General features: G+C 43.5%; 1 long non-coding RNA gene across 5 annotated transcripts in view; it reads left to right on the top strand.

The window, feature by feature from the left end:
• LOC131925221 (uncharacterized) overlaps positions 1-26919 on the top strand; it is a 148494-nt gene that overhangs the window by 54371 nt on the left and 67204 nt on the right. The window contains exons 3-4 of one of the 5 annotated variants that reach the window (XR_009383181.1): positions 9464-9561; positions 9834-9937. The exons of the other annotated variants lie outside the window; for them this stretch is intronic. This is a non-coding gene — a long non-coding RNA (uncharacterized LOC131925221). Of the gene's footprint in view, positions 1-9463; positions 9562-9833; positions 9938-26919 lie in introns of those variants that run through there. 5 annotated transcript variants of the gene reach the window in all.

Raw genomic sequence — 26919 nt, 5'->3', positions numbered from 1 at the left:
AGGCTGGGAGACCCTGTGTAGTGAGACCCTGTCTTAAATAAATAAGAGCTGAAGGCCACTAAAATATAAAATTGGAATTCCATGTCAATATCTTTAAAACTATCTTTGGGAAATGGCAGGTACATTGGTTCTTGAGATAAGTAGACAGAAATGCTTTGAGCTGCAGCATAAACCTGTTGGCTCTGAAAACCCACCCATCTCTTAGAAAGTCACTCTGGATGGTGCCCAGGAAAAGGCACAGCTGTTTGGTCACCTTCCCTTCCTTTGGTTCGTCCCACCTCCTTTGGGAATCTTCAAGAGGAGCTGCATTCTGATAGTGTGATTAGTAAAGCAAACTGGAAAGTCAAAGCAGATGCTCCAAAGCTCTGATGAAAAATACTTACTATAAAGTCTGTTTATATGCATGAGAAGGGCCAGCGGCCCATCATGGCAGGAGAAGAGCAGCCTGTGCAAAGAGGAAGCAGAAACTTCATCCACTGCTTTACATCCCCTTTCTAGATATTTCAGATTTTTTTTTTTATTGCACGTAACATCAAAGTTACTATTGGACCATTTTACCAACTAAAACCAGTCTGATCGCATAAACAAGATACGCAGGCTTCCCTGGACCTTTACGTATGTCTGGGTTTATTTAAAGAGCATGGAGTTGATAGGTGTAGAGGCCAGCTAAGGAAAGAGAGTGGCTTGGTTGGGAAAGTCGCCAGTAATGGCAGAGTGTGAGGAAGGAGCCTGTGTCTGGGCTGCTGTCCTGGATGCTGAGCACGATTCTGTCTGTCAGGACTCTTTGAGCAGGCAGCTGCCGGGCAGCCCCAAAGCATGGAAGAGAAAGTACTAGACTCAGAAAAGCCCAATACTTCAGGAAAAGTGGGGGTGGTAACAGAGCATATGGAGGCCCAGGAAATAAGTGACGACTGCCTGGTTATTATCTAGTTTAGGCCACAGCACCCCATTGTTCGTTGGCAACTCTTATTGGGCTGTGCTTAGGCGTAAAACCTCAGTGGTGCCGTTCAAACACAAGTTGGAAATTCCATTTCTGAGGAACTCACTGAACACGAGACATCAACAAACAGAGAAATGACAAGGAGCAAGGGGTGTCGGCAATGGAGAACTCTAACCCACGGGAAAGTACGCAGTGGTGTATCCGGGAGCCTCATGGATATGTCTGAAGAGCCACTGACCTGTAATTGTCTGATGTATTTGTTCAAGGCCTTTGTAAGAAGGAGACAGCTTGTGTTTGTTACGTAGGTGCCATCACCACAGGGCATTTGGTTTTTTTAGGAGTCATTCTAAGCTAGTTTCAGGGATGAGGGAGAAACTAATATTCAGTGAGTAACATGCTCAGGATTTCTTTCTTTCTTTCTTTCTTTCTTTCTTTCTTTCTTTCTTTCTTTCTTTCTTTCTTTCTTTCTTTTTTCCTTTTTTGTTTTTGTTTTTTGTTTTTTTGAGACAGGGTTTCTCTGTGTAGCTTTGCACCTTTCCTGGATCTCGCTCTGTAGACCAGGCTGGCCTCGAACTCACAGAGATCCGCCTGCCTCTGCCTCCCAAGTGCTGGGATTAAAGGCGTGTGCCACCACTGCCCGGCCAGTCTTAGGATTTCTAATGCAGGTGACCAGACAGAAAAAATATTTCCTAGTTATTATGAGTGTGGCTTTCCTCTTTTCCTGGTGTCCATTCTGATACAACTACTTTGCATGTCTAATACCTGCTATGTATTCGATTTAAATCATCATTCTAAAGTAAGTACAACAGACGATTCTAGAAAGAAAAGAAGAGAAAAAGCATGCACACTCTACTGGGTCTTACCTTAAACGCCTTCAGTGTTCTATTCTGTTGCCACCATGATCGTAGAAGGAGGCTGTTCTGGAAGTTATAATACAGTGTGGGTGAAGAAGAGACATGGGAATGAAAACTCTAGGGTGGATCTAAATCTTCCTTTGTCTGGTGAGACACATGTGGAAAGGAAACACTGCTGTTGCTTCGACCCTTTTTAAATGCTCCGCTCAGTGGTATCAAGTACATTCAAGGTGGTGGGCAACCATCTCCAGGACCTTTTCAATTTCTCCAACAAAACTCAGTACTGACTAAACAAAAACTGTCCATTCTTCATCCTCCCAAGCCCTGCAATCACCAGGCTACTTCTGTTTCTGTGAACCTGACCTCCGTGGGACTTCTTGTCAGTGAAATCAAACAGCATTTGCTTTCTGAGGCTGGCTTATGTCCTCAGTGCCAGCCCCTCAAGGTTCCCCATGCTATACCATGAATCAGAATTACATTTCTTTTCGGGATTAAATAATACTCCTAATATGGATCTACTCAAGTGTCATTTTAAAAATACCCCCTTTCTCTCTGGAAAATGTGTATTACTCATTCCATGTTATCAGGAGAGGGAAGAATGCTGGGGAAGTTATTATTGTCCCCAAAAGATCTGCTGAGAGAGGATCTAGAGTCCCACAGCTAGAACAATCTGGTCCCTGACTTCTGTGGCTTCCTTTTGCCAATGCTAGGAGTTTTTAAAAGTTAAAACAAGGTGTTTTGTTGTTGTTGTTGTTGTTGTTGTTTGTTTTTGTTTTTCCCTTCTAAGATGCCAAACTTCAAAACCGGCTGAGCTTTTGGTTCACAGGGCCCCAACGTGGGACCTGGAATCCCTTGAAGACAAGTTGGTTCTTCTTTCTCAGGGCTGCAAGAACATGTCTGTGTGGGTGCCTTTGTTTAACCATTTGAACCCACGTCCCATGCTCTTTACTGGATCTTAACTGCGATTTTATAGCAGGCGCTTGCTACATCCTGCCCTCTTTCCCTCACTCTTCAGGTGCCAGAGGGTTGAGAAGCCTGGGGGAGGGGGGGACCAGCGGAGTAGGTGATAATATGTAGAAGGGAATTGTTAGAAATGAGACAGAGTGAAGGACCCTGCTTAGGTATCTTCTGTCATACCCGATGATTTAGTGACCAATTCAGCTGTAAAAACTGCTTGTGCAAGAGACCTGGACACAGTTCATGGGAGGTGGAAGCCCACCTGAGGGTGGCTGTGAGGCTGTGAATCAACCCTGCTCTGGTTACTCCCCACAGTGGAATTGTGTTCCCATTGGTGGTTGAGTTCTTCTGAGCGCTTTGCGTGCGTTCTCTCCTTTGGGTCTCAGAGTATCTCTACAGGAGGTTCTATCCGCTCCTCACTGTACACACGGGGGCAGGACGACGACTTTGTAGGAAGTCATAGTTAACAGACGCCTGGTTCCAGCTCAGGGGCTGGAGTCCAGAGCCTGCTCTGCTCAGCTCCTCTCCGTCTCAGTCAGTTCACTTAGTTCTTCAACCCAGGAGCCTGAAAGCTCAACCAGTGACCATCTCAGTCTTGGAGAAGCGTGAAGGGCTGTACCGGGCTAGTTCCTCCGGAGCGTTATTACAGTGGTGAGCTCCTCGGAGACACACCAAGGAAGCATTGAAGATCCTTTCTCTGTCACTGTATCACAGCCGCAGACAGCATTTAGTAAGCTAGCCCGAAGAAAGCTCCTGGCATTAAAAATAATCAAAATTCCCTTTTAAAACCCACTGACTACCACTGATAATCTGAATACCTACTAAATGGCTAGTGCCATACTGGAAATTATGATGGATTAAACAAAACAAAACAAAACAAACCCCCCCCCCAAAACCTAGGAATCTACACAGAGTCCTATAAAAGTAGGTGCTTAGTTTGTAAATATGTAAACACTGAGTGGATAATGGTCTGTTCAGGGAACTTTCTGTGTTGGTTTAGTGTTGTTCTCTCTCTCTGTCTCTCTGTCTCTCTCTGTCTCTGTCTCTCTCTGTCTCTGTCTCTCTCTGTCTCTGTGTGTGTGTGTGTGTGTGTGTGTGTGTGTACATGTGTGTGCCCACACATGCATGCATTTGTGTTCAAGAGCTTTGCAGAGGTCAGAGGTCAGGGTCGACATCAGGTGTAGTCATTTTTCACTCTCCAGATTGCTTATTTATTTCTCAATTTTTCTATCTATCTATCTATCTATCTATCTATCTATCTATCTATCTATTTACTTACTTACTTATTTACAAATAGGGTCTCCTGTTGAGGCTGGAGCTCATCAATTGGCTTCACTGCCTGGCCAGCAAGTCCACAGCATCTTTCTGTCTCTGCCTTTCTACTGCTGGGATTACAGGTGATCACCACCGCCGCATGCTGACTTTTTTCCATGGGTGCTAGGGGATCTGGACTCAGGTCCTTGTATGGACCTTTACTCACTAAGCCGTCTCCTCAGCCCTGCTCTGAATTAACTTTAATATGCTGTGATGGCTTATTCCCCACAGAAACTTTTGTTTATTTATTATTATTTTTTAGACAGGGTCTTGTTATATGGCCCAGACTGGCTTTAAACTCCTGATTCTCCTGTCTTAACCTCCCAAGTGCTTGAATCTCATGCCTGTACCATCATGCCCACCCCCTAATTTATTTGAAGATTGAAACATTCCTTCTTAAAAGTTCTTAAATCCTTTACTATTAATTAGGGCATTCAACATCAGCTAATGTCTGGGGTCAAAGGCTTCACTGTACACAGAGATTGCCCCATTTAAACTATAATCTCCACGAGAAAGAACAGGCAAGACCACAGAACATGACCTCACATCCAGCATGGGGGGGGGGCATTCCTCTCAGTCTCATTCCTGTTCATTTTTTGCTTCATTTCACCTGCCTTTGCCTGGGTCTCATTTTGTTAAGAGTCAGAAATGACAACCAGTGAAGCCACGTGAGTCAAGTGTGGTGTGACTGCCATTGTTTGTAGTCATGAGGAAAGAAGAGAGCATGCACTTCCCTGGGAAAAGAGCTGGACCTCCTCCTTATGAAACGTTGTGGAGTCAGTCAAGAGACTGAAGGGTACCTGCCGGCTCTGAAGGACTCGAGAGGGATATATCTTTGGGGCCTCACACAAGAGGGCCAGTTGTCCAATGTTACTGCCACCCAGCTGGACCCAGCCACAACCTCTTGGCTGTCTGCTTATCCTGTAGCCTTGGCTGTGTTCAGAGCTAGGTAAGCCCTGGCAGCAGGGGTTCCCTAGTGTGTTCACTATCTGTTGTGTTTGGATAAGAATATCCTCCGTGGGCAAGTGTGTCAAAAGCTTGGTCTCCAGCTGGGGCTGCTGTTTGGGGAGGTTCTGGAAAAGTTAGAAAATGGGGCTGACCTGGAAGACAGACATATAATGCTGGAGGTATCTTTTCCCTAGCCGTTTACTCCTTTTCTCTGCTTCCTGGCTATCTTGGCTTCTTTTCTTCTTGCTGTGACAAAATATACCAATAAAGCAACTCAAGAGATAAAGAGCTTATTTCAGCTCACAGATCAAGTGTGCAGTCTGTGTGGGGAGGGAAGTCAAGGCCGTAGGGCTGTGGGATGTCTTTCCGTATGCTATGAATATGTGTTGCTCTGATTGGTTGATAAATAAAGCTGCATTGGCCTATGGAAAGGCAGCTTAGAGGCAGGTGGGAAATTCAAGCAGAGATACAGAGAGAAGAAAGGAGAGGAGGGAGAGACGCCAGCACCACCAGGAGAAGCAAGATGTGAAAGTACCAGTAAGCCACAGCCACGTGGCAACTTATAGATAAATAGAAATGGGTTAAGTTTTAAGAGCTGGCTGGCAAGAAGCCTGCCATAGGCCATGCAATTGGTAATTAATATAAGCCTCTGAGTAATTTTTTTGTAAATGGTTGCAGGATCCGCGGGCTGGGCGAGACCAGAGAAACATGGGATTGTAGGGTGGGACCTGGAGAACCTTCTGGCTACACCTAGGAACTTGAAGCAACTAGTCACGCCACATCCATAATCAAAGAGCAGAAAGTGATGGATATCTGCTGCTGCTCAGCTCACTTTCTCCACTTCTGTAGTCCAGAATCCTAGCCAGGGAATGGTGCCACCCACAGTGGTCAGGTCCTTCCATTTCAATTGATGCAATCAAGAGAATCTTCCACAGGCATGTGCAGAGGCCCATCTCCCAGGTGATTCTAGAGTCTATCCAGTTGATAATTAGCTATCACAGTTACCTTTAGGACATGAGATCATTGTTCCATCACACCCTCCTTACCACGGTATATCAAAAACTCTGAAACTGTGACCTCAGTCAAATCTTGTTCCCTTTAACTTGTTTTCTTAGGTATTTTGGTCACTGGAGGAGTAACAGATACTGCATCTGTCCGAACCTGCGTGAACTAGCGTGATTGTGAAATATGCAGATTGTGTAACTCCACTCAAGGCTTAATGACAGCAAATCCTGGAGATGGGACCAGGAATCAGCATGCATTCCCAGGGTGGTGTTCCCTCTTTTTAACAGGCAGCCACTGAAAGGGGCAGAGGGACTCGAGCCAGCTCTGATTTGGGAGAAGAGCCATTAAGTGGCTTGGGAACAGTATGGGACAGGGTAGTATGCCTCCCAGACATGAAGAGTGATGACTAGAGAAGGGCCAGGAAGGACAAGTGACCAGTAGCATTTGTCTCTTTGGCTATGAAAGTCTTGGACAGATGTCAGAACTGGAAAGAAAGATAGACTCGAAAATCAAAACCCACAGCCTGATTATAGATTGGACTGAGGACCTTCTCTGGCTTTCACTTCTCACATTCCATGAAAACCAGGTCCCTTCTTCACATTCTTGAAAACGCTCTTCCGTCTTCACCCCCACTCAGCACCTATTACCAACCTACATTTCATCCAAGTGTAGACTAGATCCCAATGGAAAGTTTGCTAGAAGAAAAAGAAGGGGATGTGGAGCTGCAGGGGAAATTGTTGGTTGCCATGGGAACTGTGCTGCTGCAGGGCATGAATGGCTTTCTGTTTGCTGACGTCCATTCTTCAGGGCAGGCCCTGGCATCGGCAGGGACTGGGCACCATATCCTCTGTGTCTCCCGTTTCCGGCATCCGGCCTGGTGGCATACACCCCAACAGGTCTCCTGGTAGCAGGCAGGGCGTGCAGGATTGAATGCTTCCTCCTGACCTCTTGTCCCGTTGCTGCTGCCCTGCCCAGCTGGGAAGCGAAGGGAAGCAGAGGGTGTTTCCCAGCTGTTTGAAGAGAGAGTTCTTGTTTTCCACTTACATTTTATTCTTTCTTCCCCTGTCATCCAAACATGAACCGTTGGCTGTCTGCCCATCTCCTGCTGGCCAGCAGTCCTTGCTGTTCTCAAGTCTTGAATTTCTATTTATACTGTAAGAACAGAAGAATTTGTTTTCGCCCAGCCCAGCACCCCTGGGTGAGCTGCTGTCTGCAATATATCCTCTTCAATTTTGCTGCAGGAGCTCATTAGAATGGTTGAAACGACCATTTGTCCAAATGATCCAGGGTCACTTTAGACAGGGTTGACCTAAATAGGCAGGGTTTATTAGTAGGTTGGGAATGGCCGAGGCCCCCAGGTGGCTAGCTCATATTGGGTATGGATAGTGTGTGGCCACACTGCAGGTCACCATTTCACACACCAATTTCCCCAACTGCCAAATGAATTTACGTCCCTGTATCTTCACACTGTTCTTTCTTCCTTTCTTTCTTTCTTTCTTTCTTTCTTTCTTTCTTTCTTTCTTTCTTTCTTTCTTTCTTTCTATTTCTTCTGTTTATCACATGCTTTTTATTTTGGCTCACCAAGGCCTGAGTCTGCTGGCCCCAGATTTTCTCTCTAGAAGCACATTGCATTGTCTCCTTGTAGCTGGAGTTTTCCTGGTCCTGCCTGGCCCACAGTCAGGACAAATTTCTCTCACCCGCCAGTCCTGCAGCTGCTCAGACCCAACCAGGTAAACACACAGAGACTTATATTGCTTATAAACTGTATGGCCATGGCAGGCTTCTTGTTATCTAGTTCATATATCTTAAATTAACCCATTTCTATTAATCTATAAGTTGCCACATGGCTTGTGGCTTACCGGTATCTTTTACATGTTGCTTGTCATGGTGGCAGCTGGCAGCATCTCTCTGCCTCAGCCTTCCACTTCCCAGAATTCTCTTCTCTGCTTGTCCCGCCTATACTTCCTGCCTGGCTACTGGCCAATCAGCATTTTATTTATACAGAGTGATATCCACAGCACTTCCCCTTTTCTTTTTTTTTCAAAAAGGAAAGTTTTAACTTTCACATAGTAAAATTACATATAACAAAACAATTATCAAGCAAGAATTACAGTTACAATATCTCCTTGTCTTAATTACCAGGCTCTAGAAACATCCATGTTTTTGCAGTTCTTGAAACAGGCTGCTTTCTGCTTCAAGGACTTTGAAGACCCAGGTTTCCATTTTTGAAACAGTTTTCCTGGTTTGGGTATCCCCCAGAGACTCCCGTGTGTTACGAGACTTAGTCCTCAGAGCTGCAGTGCTGGAAGGGTGTAGCTTTAAGAAGTGAAGCCCGCTTGAAGGCCCTCAGGTCACTGAGGGCTTGCGTGACCCCTCCTCTGTCCCTGTCTTTGGCTGGAGATGCAATCTTGCTCCCTTAAGCACCCTTGCCTTTGAAGCAGCCTCAGGATGGCCCCCCTCACCCAGCATGGACTGTACTGTTAGGACTGTGAACCCCCACAGCTTTGGAACCCCAAGACCCTCCTTTTTCTTGTAAAGTCAGTAGTCTTGGGCATTTTATGATGTCAACAGCACACAGGCTTCCATACTTTTTCACATGGCCAGTGCCTTCTTATCCTTCAGATCCTAATGATGACTCTTGAGTGAGGAGTCTGAGATGCTCTAACAGCCACGGCTCTTTGCTCCTGGTCTCAGCACTCTCCTGTCACGTCACACTTTGTAATGACTTGTTTCTGCTGATTGGTTCCCAACTGAAGTGTAAGGACTCAGGAGCCAGGAAGCTTTTCTGTTTCCGTGAACCCTGTTCTGCTGTGGATGATTGATTGATAAATAAAACTCTGATTGGCCAGTAGCCAGGCAGGAAGGATAAGGGTAGGTGGGACAAGGAGGAGAAGAATTCTGGGAGGTGGAAGGCTGAGGCAAGAAGATGCTACCAGCCGCCACCATGAGTACCAACATGTAAGATACTGATAAGCCACGAGCCATGTGACAAGGTATAGATTTATAGAAATGGGTTGATTTAAGATAGAAGAACTAGATAACAAGAAGCCTGCCACAGCCATATAGTTTGTAAGCAATATAAGTTTCTGTGTGTTTACTCAGTTGGGTCTGAGCGGCTGTGGGACTGGTGGGTGAGAGAGATTTGTCCTGACCGTGGGCCAGGCAGGACTGGAGAAAACTCCAGCTACACTGTTCCTACAATGTCTAGTGCATTCTGCTTCTCATCAAACATGTACTGAACAAGTGAAAGGTGGACTAATTTCTGCGTGTTGTGTTCCCTTCCATCCTGAAGTCAGTTGCCTCTTTGGATAAATCCTTCTTCACTACTTTACCCACAATTCACCTCCCAGGCTAGCTGTCCACTCTGAATTCTCTTTGACCGTCGGCCAATCTCTGCATGTTGATTTGTGATGTCAGGTGTCACGATCCCTCCCCTTTCTGACAGTGCTGAGGATGAAATTCAGGCCACATGAATGCCAAGCAAGTGCTCTGCCACCAAGCAGCACCCCAGCTCAGAAGATCCTCATCTTAAAATAGATGATGGTAAGATATATGTGGGTAGGGTCGGCTTTTACTTCTGTGCCCCAGGAGCTAGCAGAATACCTGGTCCATGGAGATTTTTTGTTTTGGACAATGTTAGTTAGGTGAATGAGTGAATGATTGTTGGATGACATTTCAGAGATGTATGGAATTCAGTATGTAGCAACTAATTATTAGAGAGAGAGAGAGAGAGAGAGAGAGAGAGAGAGAGAGAGAGAGAGAGCCTAGAGTGGTGTCCCAGTGGTTAAGAGAGGGCACTTACTTCTCTTTCATAGGATCCAGTTCGGTTCCCAGCACTCACATGGTAGCTCACAACCATCTGAAACTCCAGCTCTGAGGAATCAGACTCCTTCTTCTGGCTTGTGTGGGCACCCACATGTAAGTGGTACACATACATATCCTCAGGTGTACATACATGCACATGAAATAAAAAGCAAATTTTTGAGTTGGAATGATGGCTCAGCCAGTTAAAGTTAAGACTCACAAGCCAAAATGAGACAGCAACAAATCTTCAGTTCTCAGGTTTATTTATCCTTCATTTTGTCTGACAGAATTCCAGTAGGGAGCTAGAAATATGGGTCAGTAGATAAAAGCATGTGTTGCTCTTACAGAGGACCTGAGTTTAGTTCCTATTACCTATGTTGGGTGGCTCACAACTCCAGATCTAGGGGATCCAATGCCCTCCTCTGCTCTCTGTGGGCACCTACACTCATGTGCATATACCCACATATAGATGCACGTAAGTATACATAATTTAAAATCAAATAAAGTATTTCATTTCTTTGGAGATTTTTAATATAACATTTTATTAATTTGTTGAGAATTTCATCTAATGTATTTAGATTATATTTACCCCTTATCTTCCCCCTATCCCATCCAAGACTCACCCCACCTCCATACATACCCAAATTTGCATTCAGTTAAAAAAACTATTAAGTACAATTTGTGCTGCCTGTATATTTCTGAGTGTGAGGCCATGTACTGTAGCATGGTTGGTTAACTGTGAGGAGGCCACCCACCACCTCCACATTTTCCCAGAGTGCTCTTGAGTGAGAGTAGTAGGAAATATTAGATAGAAGGATTTAGAGCGTGGAGATAAACAGATAGAAAATACTGGAACCTATTCCAACAGGCCCTGACTGTCTCTGCCCTAAGGTATTTATAGAAATGCCAAGGGGTGGAGCAAAAGACCTCCTCCCCCCGAATAGCCAAGTGCAGACCATCTCAGACACCTGCACTCAGGCCCGTGGTCCTAATCATCCTCTCTGCAGACCTGCTGGGTAAAGCCACTAGGAACCTGAAAATGGGCTCCCACAGTTAATCCAGGATATAGAAGCTGAAGTAAACCCTTTCACCTATCTGTAAGTTGCTTTTGGTCATGGTATTTTATTACAGCAATAGAAACACTAAGACAAATATTGATACCAGGTCCATAGGATATTTCTGTGATAGACCTGACCATGTATGTGTTCTAGGGAGAACTGGGGTAGCATTTGAACTTTGGGCTGGAAAAGCCATTGAGTGCTCAGAACCCAGTGAGCTTTTCTGTGGGAGCTTGGAAGATAAGCATGCTGAGAGCAATGTACACTACAGAGGCCTGGCTTGTGACATTTCAGAGGGAAGTCAAGACTCTTAATGGGGATGTTTCAGTGATATTTTGTATTAAGAATACGTGGTTCTGGTCAGGTGGGGCTAAAGACATGGTTGTAATTAACAAGAGACCAAAATCACTAAAGTAAAACCTTTGCTTTGCTGGGACAATGGATATGGTCAGCTGAGGCTGAAGAATCAGCTGTGATTAAGAGACCAGCATCACTGAGGCAAATTCTTCCAGCATTTCCTTAAGGTCAGCATACAAAAGTTGTGGCCCGGGGGGGTGTGGGGGGGAAGGCTGTGCCTGGTGCTGAGAGCTGAACTTACTAATGCACATAAGTCTTGCAGGTATTTGTTTTGACATCATGAAGGGATCATGGAGAACAGCTGACATGATTGACAGCATGAGAAGCCAGGAAAGGCTATTGGTGAAGGTGCAGCCTCAGTTGCAGTGGAAGCCCCAGGGTTGAAGGGATTGTAGAGAAAAGTTAAGGCTTGGCATCATGTGGAATGGTGAGAGTCCCTGAAGAGTGCCCAGGAGAGGCTATTGGTGCAGGTGCAGCCCAGTTGCAGCAGAGACCCCAACATTTTGAAGATGCCTGTACCCTGGGATGACCGTCATGGATGGCAGCAGGTGTGAAGGGGAGCCAGCCTGATCCCATGAGACAAGCTGTATGTGCTGTGAGTGGCAGCGACAGAGAAGTAGAACTGCCTCGCTCCTTTGGAGCCCAGAAGAGCGTGAGTCCCAGGCGTCTGAGACTGAACTTCAGACTGCTGGCCTTCGCTTTGACCGTGACTGTGTCCCAAGTCCTCCCTCTTGCTATAAGGAAATACAGCTCATTCCTTATTTTATAGGAGCCTACAGCTAATGGATTTTGTAATTTCAGAGTATCTTTGAACTTTGAAAGAGACTCTGGATGTTTTAAAGGGACTGGACTTTTAAAATGTTTGAATTTTTAGAGACTGGGATTTTTAAAAGTTGGAATGTTTTATATGGTGATAGTGATATTGCTATGAGATCTCAGGGATGGACAAGAAAGGAAAGTCTATGGTTGAACAGTTACATGTTTGCGTGTCAAGTGGACACAGGGTCAATTGTATTAGTTAGTCTTAAGTGAGTTTGACACAATCTAAAATCATTTAGGAAGAGGGATTATCAATTGACCCAATGCCTCCACAAGATTTGTCTATAGGCAAGTATGTTTTCCTGATTAATTGTTAATGTGGGTGGGCCAGACTCACCATGGGCAGTGCCATCCCTAGGCAGGTGGTCCTGGGTTGCAAAGAAAGCTGGCTAAGTCAGCCATGGGGAGCAAGCTAGTAAACAACCTTACTTCATGGCTTCTGCTTCAGTTTCTGACTCCAGGTTCCTGCCCTGACTTCCCTCAGTAGACTGTAACTCAGGACACGTAAGCCAAATAAATCTGTTCCTTCCAAAGTTGCTTTTGTCTATAGAGTCTTATCACAGGAACAGAAATCCTAAGATAGTCACTAAGAGAAATAAAATTAGAAAATTCACAAATGTGTTGAAATTAAACAACAGAATCCTAACCAACCAATAGATCACATAAGAATTCAAAACATAAATTAGAAAATGTTTAGAGATGAATGAGCAGAGAAATATAATACACAGAACTTATGGAATATAGTGAAAGCAGTGCTAAGGGGAAATTTATAGTGTAATTCTTATATTTGTGAAAAAAATAAGAAGGTTTGGCATGGGATACACACCTAGAATCCCGGCACTCAGGAAGATCGGGTAGAGCATGAGTTCTATACCAACCTTGGTTACATAGACTATGCCTCAACAAACAGACAGACAGACAGACAGACAGACAGACAAACAGTGAGATGGCTCAGTGGATAAAGGCACTTGCCACCCACCAAGCCTGACCACCTGAGTTCTGTCTTTGAAACCCACATGGTAGGAGGAAAGAAACAACTCCCACAAGTTGGCCTCCGACCTCCACATGCACACTATGACACACACATAATAAACACATGTAACAAAATTAAACCAACCAAACAAACAACAGCAAATTCCCTCAAATCAACAACATGGATCTACAACTGAAGGAACAAAAATAATTAGAAAAATAAAAAAAGTAAATCCAAAGCCAGTACAAGGAAGGCCTTAGAAAATATTACCAGAGGTCAATAAAACAGAATGGATAGACAGAAAATCAATACACCTAAAAGATGATTCTTTGAAAAAGATGAGCGGAATTGAAAATCTTTAATTATAGGTAAAAAGAAAAAGAGAGAAGACTCAAATTACTAGAAATCAGGAATGAAATTGGATATATTAGTACAATTGTATAGAAATAAGGATTTATGAGGGAGTTCTATGAGTGACTGTATTCCAACAAACTGATAACCTAAAAATGGACAAACTCCTAGAAGCACAAAGCCTACCAAACTTAGTTCACAAAACTGAAAATCTGAACAGACCAATAAACAGCAAAGCCATCGATTGACACACAAACAGGTCTTCACAATGAAAGGTTCTGGGCCCAACAGTTTTCCTGGTGGATTCTGCCAAAAACTGGAATTGGAACTAACACCAATCCTTTTCAAGTTGTTCAACATAGTAAAAGCCAGATACTAAAATCCACACAGTAATATCACATTCACTGATGACTGACACTTCCCCTCAAAGACAGCAAGGATGCCTACTTTCGCCACCTCTACTTAACCATGCACTAGAATTTCTAGCTAGAAAACTTATGCAAACATAGAATAATAAAATAAAATACATCCAAATTGGAAAGAAAAATAAAATTGTTTCTTTGCAGCTTATTTTGGACTTTAAAACCCCACATATTCCACAGAAGATTATTATAATGAATAGGAAAACCCAGCAAGGTAGCAACAAACAAGTTCTTTTCACAAAGATCAGTTTTATTTCTGAGCATTAAAAATAAATAATCTGAAAAACAAACTACAAAAGCAATTTTATTTGCTATATAAATCAAATATATTATTATAATGAAACACCTGAGGCTGTTAACTTGAATAAAAAGAATGGACTATTTCAGCTCATGTTTTTGGAGGCTCCAAAGGGCTCCTTTCCCTTGGGTACCTGTTGAGGGAAACATCAAAGGTGAAAGATTTTGATGGATCAAACCATTAATATATTGTGTCAGAAAGCAGGGATAGCTCAAGAGGCTGGAGTCCCACAGTCCTCTTCAAAGATGTAATAACCCAAGGACCTTCTACTAGGCCCTACTTCTGGGAGGTTCTACTACCTTTAAATCACACCATCCCAGAGATCAAATCTTTAATACATGGATCTCTGGGAGACACTATCCATACTCAAACTACAGTCTTTCCAAAAAGTAAAGTACTTGGAAATTGACTCAGAGATGTGAAAGATTTGTACAATGAGTGTTAAAACATTGCTGAAAAAGTTAAAGACATAAGTAAATGGAAATGTATGCTGTTTTCATATATTAGAAGATGTCATATTGTAAGACAGCAATATTACTCAAAGCAACTACAAATGAAAGAAATTCATACAAAAGTACAAGATATTTTTTCAGAAGTAGATAAGGGCATCCTTAAATTTACATGGACTCTGCCGGGCGGTGGTGGTGCACGCCTTTAATCCCAGCACTTGGGAGGCAGAGCCAGGCGGATCTCTGTGAGTTCGAGGCCAGCCTGGGCTACCAAGTGAGTCCCAGGAAAGGCGCAAAGCTACACAGAGAAACCCTGTCTCGAAAAACCAAAAAAAAAAAAAAAAAAAAAATTTACATGGACTCTTATAGTACCCTGAATAGCCACAAGAATCTTGAAAAAGCTCAAAGCCAGAAGACTCACGTGGTGGTTTGAAAGGAGTGGCACTATGAGGTGATGTGGCCTTGATGGAGGAAGTGTGTCACTGTGGGGATGGGCTTTGAGGTCTCCTATGCTCAAGCTATGCCAGTGACACAGTTCCACTTCCTTTTGCTTGTGGATCAAGATGTAGAACTCCAGCTCCTTCTCCAGCACCATGTCTGCCTGCATGCCACCATGTCCTGCCATGATGATAATGGACTATACCTCTGAAACTGTAAGCACCCCAAATTAAATGTTTTCCTTTGTGAGAGTTGCCATGGTCATGGTGTCTCTTCACAGCAATAAAAAACCTAACTAAGACAACTCATATTTACTGATTTCAAAATTCACTACAAATGTATTCTAAGCAAAACAAAATGGTGCTGATGTAAAGACAGACATATGGCCCAAGTGGATGGACTCAACATCCCAGAGATAAAGCCTCATATCTCTCAAATGATTTATAACAAAGGTATCAAGACCACTGAGGAGGAAAAGAGCCTTTTTAGTAGATGACACTGGAGAAACCGGACATCCTCATTCTAAGAATGAAGCCGACCCTTATCTAACACTACATACAAATATTAACCCTCAAATGACCAAAGACCTAAATGTAAGACCTAAAATCATAAAACTCTTACAAGGGAACAGGATTAAAGCGTTACTTACTACAGGATTTGGCAGGGATTTCTTGAATACAACATCAAAGCTACAGGCAATTTAACAATGTAGACAAACTGACCTAAAAAGTTTTGTGCCTGAAAAAATTCTATCAACATGATATTGAGTGGCACTATTCTTGGAGAGACATAAACAAATGTCATTCTCCCCCCCCCCACCCCCACCCAAGAAAGGGGAACTATTGATAGACCAAAGAGCAGATACCACCAAAGTCCAATGAACCAATGAATTTCATTGGGGTTAATTATGGGAATATGGAGGATGGTTTACTTACAGGATCAGAAATGACTCAACGGCAGCTGCTTCACAAAAACCCACCCCGGCTTGGATGACAGTTTATGAAAGCCGAGTAATTGGAGTGTACTGCACAGCCTGCAGGCAGCTCAACAGGTTGGAGAGTGTCATTTCCAGGTGGCTGGGTTGGTCGGAGGCTCTTCCAGGAAGCCCAGCTGGTCTTTATTCACAGGCAGCTCAGCTTATCTGACGGTATTTCTCGGTAGTCGTTATTCTTATATATGTTTGAGGAGAAAGGCGTAGTGAATCTGGTCGGTTTCACGAACTTCTGAGGCCATTGAGTTGTCTGTTTCTTGAGGTTCAGGAGCTTCCCTGCTGGGTGGAATGTTTCATCTCCCTTAAGAACATCTATTGTTTTATCTCCCTGTAAATATCCTGTGTCTTAATGAGCTTCCACCTTAGAACATCCTATTGTTTCACACCCCTCATTTTACTATTGTGTTGTGAAATATTGTTTTACCTCCCTTTAACATCTGTGTCTTAACCAGCTTCCCTGGAAACTGTTTGTTATATAACACATAGTTAAAAAAGACAACCCAGGAGCAGGAAAGATGACTCAGTGGTTAAGAGCACTGGCTTCTCTTCCAGGGGACCTAAATTTGGTTTCTAGAATCCACGTGGTGAATCCCAACTGTCTGTAACTCCAGTTGCAGGAATGCCCTCTTCTGACCTCCATAGTACACAGACATGCATGCAAGCCACTTATACATATAAAATTAAAACAAAACAAAACAACCACCCCAAATAAGTAGAGAAGAAAATATTTATACACTATAAATCTGGTACGGATTGATACCTACACTATATAGGAGCTCCTCAGACCCAGTGACAGTGGCAAAACCCAATTTGATTTAAACAATGGGTAAAAGAGGATGTCTTAGTCAGTATTCTGTTGCTGGGAAAAGATACCATGACCATGGCAGTTCTTATAAAGGAAAGCATTTAATTGGGGCTGGTTTACAGTTCAGAGGTTTAGTCCATTATCATCATGATGGGAAGCATGGCGGCACATAGGCAGACATGGTGCTGGAGAGGTAGCTGAGAGTTCTACATCTGGATTGGCAGGCAGCAGGAAGAGAGAGAGAGAGAGAGAGAGAGAGAGAGAGAGAGAGAGAGAGAGAGAGAGAGAGAATGAGAGAGAGAGAAGACTGCGCCTGGCTGGAGTATCTGTAACCTCAAAGCCCACCCTCAGTGACATACTTTCTCTAACAAGACCACATCTCCTAATAGTGATACTCCTTATAAGCCTATGGGAGCCATTTTCATTCAAACCATCACAGAGGATTAGAAAAATTTCCAGAGAAAATATGCAAATGAGCAGTGAGCACATGTAAAGAAGCTCCATGTCATTAATCCTTAGAGAAATTCAATTCAATGCTACAAGGAGGTACATTCCTTAGGATCACTACTCAAAAGAAAATAGAAAAATGATAAGCATTAGAGAAGATGTGCACCCAACTGGAAGGGATATAAAAATACAACTGCTGTGAAAAAAAAATGACAATTTTTTTTTTTTTTTTTTTTTTTTTTGGTTTTTCGAGACAGGGTTTCTCTGTGTAGCTTTGCGCCTTTCCTGGAACTCACTTGGTAGCCCAGGCTGGCCTCGAAATCACAGAGATCTGCCTGCCTCTGCCTCCCGAGTGCTGGGATTAAAGGCGTGCGCCACCACCGCCCGGCGACAATTTCTTAAAAGCTAAAAACAGAATCACCATAGAATGCATTGACTCCACATCTGGATATGTGCCCCAAATAATCAAAGCAGGGTCTGAAAGAAATGTGTTCCCATATTCATAGCTGTGGTATTCATAACTATAAGATGGATGAAATCTAAATTCCCACCAGTAGATGATTAGATAAGCTAAATGTGGTTGGTGTACGTGTGTGTGTGTGTGTGTGTGTGTGTGTGTGTGTGTGTGTGTGCACTCCCGAACACACAATGGAAGCTTAGGTTTAAAAACAATGGATTCTGGGGCTGGAAAGATGGCTCAGCAGTTAAGAGCCCCGACAACTCGTCTAGAGGACCCAGGTTTGATTCCCAACACACACATGATGGTTTACAACCATCATAACTCCAGTTCCAGGGAATATGATGCTCTCTAATGGCCTCCCTGGGTACCAGGCACACATGCCACACAGAAATACATGAAGATTAAACACCCTTCTACATAAAATAAAGATAAATAAATCTATTTTTTAAACTAGATTCTAACATATGCAACACAACATAAAATATTATGCTAAGTGAAACAAACCAATCACAAAAAATAGCACATGACTCCATTTATCTGTGCAGTTTAAACAGTCCCAACCACAGACACAAAAGTAGGATGGTTGTAGTGGATAGCCATTCCAGCTTTGATCTGGAAGTTCCAACTCCCATTGAGGCTTCGGTAACTGTCACACCTACAAGGCAGGGCCAAGAGAGGATCTTGAAGACCCGAGATCCAGATGCGGCTCTCTTGGTTCCTGGACCCTGGACACTGGAGGTAGACCCAGCAGAGTTCTCCAGAGAACACTGCTGGACTATGCTACACCTTTCCCAGACCCTGTTACCTATCTCTTCACTTGTAAATTACCCCACAAAATAAACATTAATAATTGCCTTAATAATTTCACCAATAGATGGTGGTTGCCAAGGATGGGTCTGTGAAAACAGGAATTACTGTTTTGTCTGATTTATAGGATGAAAAGGCTGTGGAAATGATAGCACAACATTGTGAAAGCATTTAATAGCATTAAACACTACACTAAAATGGTTTTACAAAATAATTTTTGTTGTGAAATTTACAACAAAAGTAACTTTTAAAAGGAACTTACAATAAAAATTAGTAAAGAAAATAAATAATTTTCAAAAGTTCTTAGGTATTTGGGGGAAGGAACATTTAGATTTTGACAATGGACTTATTGTTTGATTAATAGCATAGTTGTGCTAATTTAAAGTAGTTGTTCATATTGCAATATAGCACCCTAGATTATGTCCTGGGGCAAGGCCCTGGAACCTGAATGTTGCTTGGTAAATAGAAATACATGGCTTTGCTTCTGATAGGGTGGGGTGCTATCATTAAAAAAAATCTGAGGGCTAGAGAAAGAGCTCCATGGTTAAGAGCAGTGGTTGCTCTTCCCAAAGACCAGGGTTCCATTCCCAGCATTCACACGATGGCTCACACTATCTGTAACTCCAGTTCCAGGGGCTCCAAAACCCTCTTCTGGCCTCTGCACACCAGATGAGAACACATGTGCTGTACAGGCATACACAAAGGCAAAACATCCATATTCATAAAAGAAAAATACAGGCAATTTTTAAAAATCTGGGTGAAAGGTTAGGAAAATGTCTGAAAGCAGAAATGACTGGCTTCAGAATAGAAAGCTATATGGAATAAATATGATAAAAATGCTACTACACTAAGGAAATAGTACCAGGAATTTACAGTTCACAAAGAGCACTATCAAAGAGATTAGGGGAAGAGCCCTCCCTCCTTCCAAAGACTTGGTCACATTTTCCAAATTATTTGAAAGAGAAAAATTAATAAGTGTTATCTTTATTTTGCCCAAATGTAACTTACAGGAACTGGACGGGTTGGGCCAGGACAATGGGTTGACAGATGAAAACATGCCTTTGATGAAATGAAATCCTAGGTGATTAAAGTCCTGGAAAGAGTCCCTGAACTCAAGGCCTGGCCTAGGCTGCCCTTCAGTCGTTTGCACACCCAGAGAGAGCAACTGAAAACCAGCTGACCAATGCAGCTCAGTACAGAGTTCAGGGGGGCAGCCCAGAAGGATGTAACACAAGGGAAGGACTTTAAAAGAGGCAGGAAAACTCATCACTAGATAAGAACACAATTAGGTAAAACTGACAAATAACAGTTCCTCACTTACTTGAAGATTGAATCTGAACTCTGAACAGGCTGTGTGTATGTTAGATGTTTAAAGCTGGCCCAGAACACTTGGGGGATGGGGCTGAGTACCATTTCCATTCTGCCTTGCCAGGTGTCTTGATACTTAGGGATGTTCTATGTTGCCCCAAGCCCTTGTTCCAATCCTGCCTATCTTTCCCTTTGCTGTGGCATCTCCCATTGTATTCTAGGTTGTCATTTATCCCTCCCCTCAAACCTCTAATCCCATTTCTCCTTGGCTTTCAATCAATGCTATCCAAGCCAACGTTAGCCAATCTTGCTAAAGTCCATCTAACTGGGAACTTGAGGGAACCCTTCCCGAGAGAAAGAGGGGGTGGGAGAGAGAGAGAGAGAGAGAGAGAGAGAGAGAGAGAGAGAGGTGTCAAGCTTTCATAAGTAATAACAAGTCTCCATGTCATGATTTAGGAGCTAGTTGGTGGCCCAAAAGAAAAAGGTATGGGGTCAGGGAGGAAGGGGTAAAGTCAAAATTTGCCAATCCTGTATTAAACCTAAGGATTTTATTTACTGATTAGTGACGGTAACAATAGCTTAAATAAGAGGAAAGGATAGCACATGCCACTCTAACAATAATATAATGTTATTTGTATGTATGCTTTCAAGACTGTCCATTTGACACTGGACAACTGGTTGGAGTCCTCTTCCCTGTAGAGGACCCTCTCTCCCCCTCCCAAACTTCCTTAGTGGCCTCTAGTTCTTTGTGTAGGGCTGAGGTCCTGTTCACTTAGGCGTGTCCACTGGTGGTGTTCTTGTTCAGCTCACATTTGGGCAGCCATGATGGCAAGACTTTATGGAGATAGCTAATTAATGAAAACAGAGGCCATGGATTTGAAGGCGAGAGGGGAGGGGAATATGGGAAGGCTTGGAGGGTGGAAAGGGAAGGCAGAAATGTTGCAATTATTTTGTAATCTCCAAAGTAAAAACTAAAATAAATACAATACAATAAATTATGTATTTAAGATTTTATATAAGCACAACACTCAGATTCCAGGGACACCTCATTAACTTAAGGACCAGGCTGTTAGGTTAAAAGAACCAAGTAGTGTTTGGGGAGCCTAACCACAATAGGGTGCTTAACAGAGGCTAATTCTCACAGAAGATGCTTTAGGTTCATAGTATAATTGACTGAAAGTTTAGATTTGAGCTTCTTTCAGATATGGATCCACGTCCTGTTAAGTCCATTAGATCCATGACCTTACAACAAATTACTTTATCTAAGACCCATTGTCAGAACAACCATGATAAACAGTAAGTACGAAAATGCCTGAGAAGTGGCCTAGCTATTGTTCAGAGTATAGAGAGGATGTTGGCTGCTGTTGGTACCTGCCATTGTTGAGCAGACTCTGGGCCCAATTAGAGGTGACCACTCCTTTCATCTAAATTTAGGTTTTGACTGAGTAAGTAAATATGTCAGAGCCTGCTTTCATACCAGACATGGATGCCGTCTGTAACATCCTTAACAACAATGCTTAAGGTCTGCCACCCTGTTCTTATAGCATAGAATAGCCTGGATCATGAGAATATTTGATCTTAAGTACCTAAAGATTTGAAGTGTTAAAATCAGAAACCCATGCAAGACTAATTCTGTTCTGTCCCCAGCGCTGTGTTGAGGTTTGGAAGAGCTTGAGGGTGAGTCTCAGGTGAATTAGCTGTGAGTACCAGGGTCAGGCTGAAACAGCATGGCCTGAGTAAATGAGATATTGAACGAGACTGAAATAATGGGGAGATGGCTTAGGCACCTGGCTTAGGCAAAAGGCACAAATTGAAGCTTATTGGGAAAGGCATTAGAATTCACAGCTGTTAGAAGACAAGGAAAATAAAAGAGTTGTTCTTAGTAGTGGATGGCCCAAGCAGGAATACTGAGACTGGATACTGTAGCCAATTCTTTAAGCAAGGCTGGGATATGAGGAGAGTTCCTAAGGATAGGCGAAGAAACGTGGTGAGCAGAGATTGAACAGGTCAACCAGGGTGTAGTCGTTACTAAACCCTCCTATATACCCCTCTGTGCACTCTTTCAAAAGCATGTTCTCATTTTTCCTTAAGTATTGCTACATACATACATATTCCTAAATACTAAGTATGTCACTACAACCTGCTCAGTCTGTATGTTACTTTGTGTATGTTTTCTGGTTCTTTTTAAAAACAGTAACCACATTTCCTTTGTCCTTAACCTCATACATGCTTTTATTCTTGAAAAACTGTTCTTCTTGCTCAGTTTCCAGTATAATGCAGGCTAGAGGTGGCTAGCCATGCCAATGCCGCTGCTAAACACTGGGTGTTTTTGAAGTTTCCTTTGGCAAGTTCATTAGCCCTTTATCTTTAAACTCAGTGCAACTACAGTCTCAGCGCAAGGACAGAATATAGATAAGTTCTCTGCCCCACTGTAACACAAACGTTCACTTGTCAAATTTCTTTTTTTTTCAAGACAGGGTTTCTCTGTGTAGTTTTGGGGCCTGACCTGGATCTCGCTCTGTAGACCAGGCTAGCCTCGAACTCACAGAGATCCGCCTGCCTCTGGCTCCCGAGTGCTGGGATTTAAAGGCGTGTGCCACCACCACCCAGCTCACTTGTCGAACTCAGAGTTTTCATTCCCATCTGAAATGCCCTGAGCAGTCTTCACTGTCCACATCATTATCTGCATTCTGGTGTTCTGAGCTCTCACCAGAGTCTTCCATTAAGCTTTGCTTCAACTGTTCCAGGCCATCATCTCCAGCCTGCACTTGCGAGGTTTTCTAAATCCTCCTACAAACCACTGTTTTTGACCACACGGTAAGATAGTCACTGCAACAACCTCCCTTCTCTGGAGCCAACACGTACCGTTCTTATTGTTATGATAGAAACAGTGAGCACAACGAAGGGAAAATGTTTTATTTTGCCTCCACAGTGATTTCAGTTCATCATGGTGGAGAGAGCCTGTAGAGCAGCTCACGTGGAGGTCAGGACAGTACGCCTGTGCTGGTGGGTTTCTTCCTTCACCTCTTACTCCATCTAAGTCCCCAACATACGGGTTGGTGCTGCCCACATTCAGGGTACATCTTCCTTCATGTAATCCTCTTTTGAAACATGCTCGCAGGCATACCTAGCTGTGTGCTTGACTAATTTCCATCTCCATCCAGTCCAGTTGACAATGGAGATTAACCATCACATGAGGTGACTCAGCAGAGCTGGGGTAGGAGCCCTTTCCCATCACAGAGTGCCTTTGTCATCTGGCAGAGGTCCTCTGAGGACATTTGCTGCATAGGAACACTAAGACTTTCCACAGCAGTGTGAGGTTGTGGCTCTTTAGGATTCGCCCAGGGCTTCTGTGAATCCATTTCTAAGAACTGAATTAATTCACTTGCTGTAGTGACGTTTCTCATAAAGCCCTCTGACCCTGGGCCTTTGGGAACACCTTCACAGAGACCTCCTTCTCCCCCAGGTGCTCTTATCCGATTCAGCCTCCCTCCTTTTTACCACTGTCTCTCCAAACCTCAGGCCCTCGGAAGCTTCCCCTGAGCTGGCATAGTTTTTCAATTGTTTTGAAAAGAAAAACAACAACAACAACAAAAATTCAAAAGCCGTGAAGACTTAAACAGACTCAGAGAGAAGTTTGAGTAATAATACTCTTCAACACAAAGCTCTGGCTTCTGGAGCCCTCACTGAAGCCACAGCCCCATGACATAGACCTCACTGCCCATCCTAGCCTCCTGGCAGACATGCACATGTCAGTCTGTGCTGCATCTCTTACTTTTCTTCCACCTGTCTCTTGTCCCCATGGCTCCCTACAGCCAACCTTACACCTTTAGAACTTTCCCTAGGAAACCAGAGAGCTTCTAGAATGATATAGATTGAAAAGAGGGTGAGATAGAATACAAAGATTTCCCCGCACCTGAGATGTCATTTATAGATGTTCGGCAAAGTATTTGGGGTTTGGTAAAACTTTTTTCTTTTTTTTTTTTTAAGTGCCTTGGAACACTGTGACTGTAAATAAGAACCCAATGCAACCATTATTTGTTAATGTTTGCTTCCCTGCTGATCCTTCCTACTAAACATCGAACAACAGATTCTTTAAGTGCCAGTGAGAAAGAGGCAACTCAGACACAATCTTCACATAAGGAATTTGTAGTCAAAGAAACTTCCAGCACTTATTCATGCTTGCTTAGTGACCTGTATGTGTTAATTCAGTTGTTTTTGTTTTGTTTTGTTTTAATATACTGTATAGAGCTGGTAGTAGATGAGATTTCTGGTATAAGAAAGGAGGTAGGAAGGGCCATGCCTGCATCTGAGGGGTAATACCAGGAATAGGAGGAGGGGACAGAAGGAAGGAAGGAAGGGAGCGGGGCAGGGAGCTGTTCCAGGCCCGAGGGTGGGAGGTTCAGGGGAGAGTGTGCCTTGGCTTCTTTCCAGGTGCTGGGCCATTGGCTACCCCTCCACATGCACACCCATGCCCAAAACTCCTTTGCCCAGCTTTTGTTTTTCCAGCTAAGGTTGAGCCAATAGAATTCTCAGAGGGCAGAGCATTCCACCCTGGTCCCCCACTCTGAACTCACAGGTCTTGGCAAGGGCTAAGGCGGGGTCTTAGTAATTCCCAAGCAGAGAAGCTTGGAAAGCAGGGTCCAGGCATTGATGAACACGTCTCAGGCCTATAATTAGTAGTATAATCATAAGTCACATGACTTTGGAGTCTCAGTTGTTCTCAGCATGATGAAGACAGAGTACCTAGACTACTATGTTATTATCAGAATTAGATAAGTTAATGTCACAGAGCAAATAGTTCATGCTGAGAAGGGGGTAGCTGGCATCTACCCCAGTGACCCAGAAATGTGCCCTTTAATTACTCAAGCATTTAACTAAACCCAAATACCCAAAACTGTTGTTCATCATCCCTAGTACATTGCTACAAACTCATCAGAATAAGCAGCTCCTCCAAATCACCTTGAACACACAGTTCTTAGCACACGGCAAGCAGTATCTCTGTTTTTGTAAACCAGATGCAACTGTGAGATGATGACTCTGTGTTTCTTTACTTTGTAGACGTCAGCAGGTGTCTCCACACATTCCAGGACCAGGTTCTGGAGATGACCTATTAAAAGGAGACTCGGTTAGCAGGAGCCACTTTTCATCATGTGGATGAGGAATTAATTTCTGGTAACCCATGTACTACGGGGGAGAAACAGGTTTTGGTTTGGTTTTGTTTTATCGTTCTGACTCTACTGTAGTGAGTAGAACTTTTCAACCCACGAGTGCCCTTAATTCTAATGCTCTGACTACCAATTCCTGTCGTAGCAAATACTCAGAGAGCCAAGTGCCAGGCACTGACCTAAGTGTTCCCATTTGACTCATTCAGCAGCGGAGAGTGGTGATGTTCCGAGCTGTGTTTCACAAACAGGGGACCAGGGCACGCACATGCCGAGAAGCCAACCTATAGCCAAACAGCTAGGGAAAGAGCTGCTCCCCAGAACAGACACTGGTTCCTGCGGACAGCCGCCCCACTAGACATTGCCCCTCCTAGCCATTGGAACTGCAAACACAGAGTCAGATTTTCCTGTCTTCATGGAAAGATTATGAAGTTTCCTTGTTCTCATTAAACAACTCATTTTCTGAGACCAGATGGCTTGGTGGTTAAGAACACTGGCTGCTCTTCCAGAGGACCCAGGTTCCATTTCCAGCACTCACGTGGTAGCTCACATGTCTGTAACTCAGGTCCCAAGGGATCCCAACACCCTCTTCTGGCCCGACATGCATGTGGTATATAGACATACAGGTAGGCAAAACATCCATACACATTATAAATAAATAAATAAATAAATAAAAAAATAAATAAATAAATAAATAAATAAAATTTTAAGGAATGTCTTGTCATAGTTTTATTAGATTCATTTTACATGCAAAATATTAAAGTTAACTTTCTTATGCTTTCTTTCATTTTGGTATCTTTGTGATTACTGTTTATTTGTAGCAGTACTATTGACTGTGGACGTCAAATGAACTGTAAAGTTTACTTCTGTTTCTTTTTTTCTTCTCTCCTTTTTTTTTTTGGTTTTTCGAGACAGGTAGCTTTGTGCCTTTCCTGGATCTCACTCTGTAGACCAGACCAGGATGGCCTTGAACTCACAAAGATCTGCCTAGCTCTGCCTCCCATGTGCTGAGATTAAAGGTATGTACCACCACTGCCTGGCCTTTTCTCAGGATTGAATTCTGGGCTTTGAGCATGCTAAACAAGCACTTCACCACTGTGTTCCATTCCAGACCTTTAAAATAAACTTCTAAAGCACATTAGCTATGTGTGTGTGTGTGTGTGTGTGTGTGTGTGTGTGTGTGTGTGTGTAAGGAAAGTGCTGAACTTACAGTCCAACAAGTCAGAGGTCTATGACTGAAGGCTTGCTGAGGACCATGGAGCTGAAACAAGTATACTCTCTGCTGAGTGAGCTGGACTTTGCCTGCAAAAGGGTAAGGAGAAGGTGATAGAAAGGTCATTGGCCAAACTGCCAGCAAACCTAAGTGACAAGAAAGTGGACAACTGGAGGGCCAGCAGAGGGGCAATCAGAGGGCAGGGATGTATGAAGGAGAGAAGTGGTGGGGGTGTCCTGGTGTCTTAGTTAGGGTTTCTATTGCCATGAAGAGACACCATGACCACGGCAACTCTTACAAGGGAAACGTTTAATTGTGGTGGCTTAATTACAATTCAGAGGTTTAGTCCAGTATTGTCACGGTGGGAAGCAAGGCAGCATGCAGGCAGACGCGGTGTTGGAGAAGGAGCTGAGAGTTCTTACATCTTAACTCACAGGTAACAGGAAGTGGTCTGTCTCACTGAGCATGACTTGAGCATACGTGAGACCTCAAAGCCCGCCTCCACAGTGACACACTTCCTCCAATAAGACCACACCTATGCCGGGCGGTGGTGGTGCATGCCTTTAATCCCAGCACTCGGGAGGCAGAGTCAGGTGGATCTCTGTGAGTTCGAGGCCAGCCTGGGCTACCAAGTGAGTTTCAGGAAAGGCGCAAAGCTACACAGAGAAACCCTGTCTCAAAAAAAAAAAAAAAAAAAAAAAAAAAAAAAAAAAAAAAAAAAAAAAGACCACACCTA

This window comes from Peromyscus eremicus, chromosome 15 (assembly GCF_949786415.1).
Source record: "Peromyscus eremicus chromosome 15, PerEre_H2_v1, whole genome shotgun sequence".
Taxonomy (NCBI): domain Eukaryota; kingdom Metazoa; phylum Chordata; class Mammalia; order Rodentia; family Cricetidae; genus Peromyscus; species Peromyscus eremicus.
The sequence above is the reverse complement of the archived record's forward strand: the minus strand, read 5'-3'. Positions and strand labels throughout refer to the sequence as shown.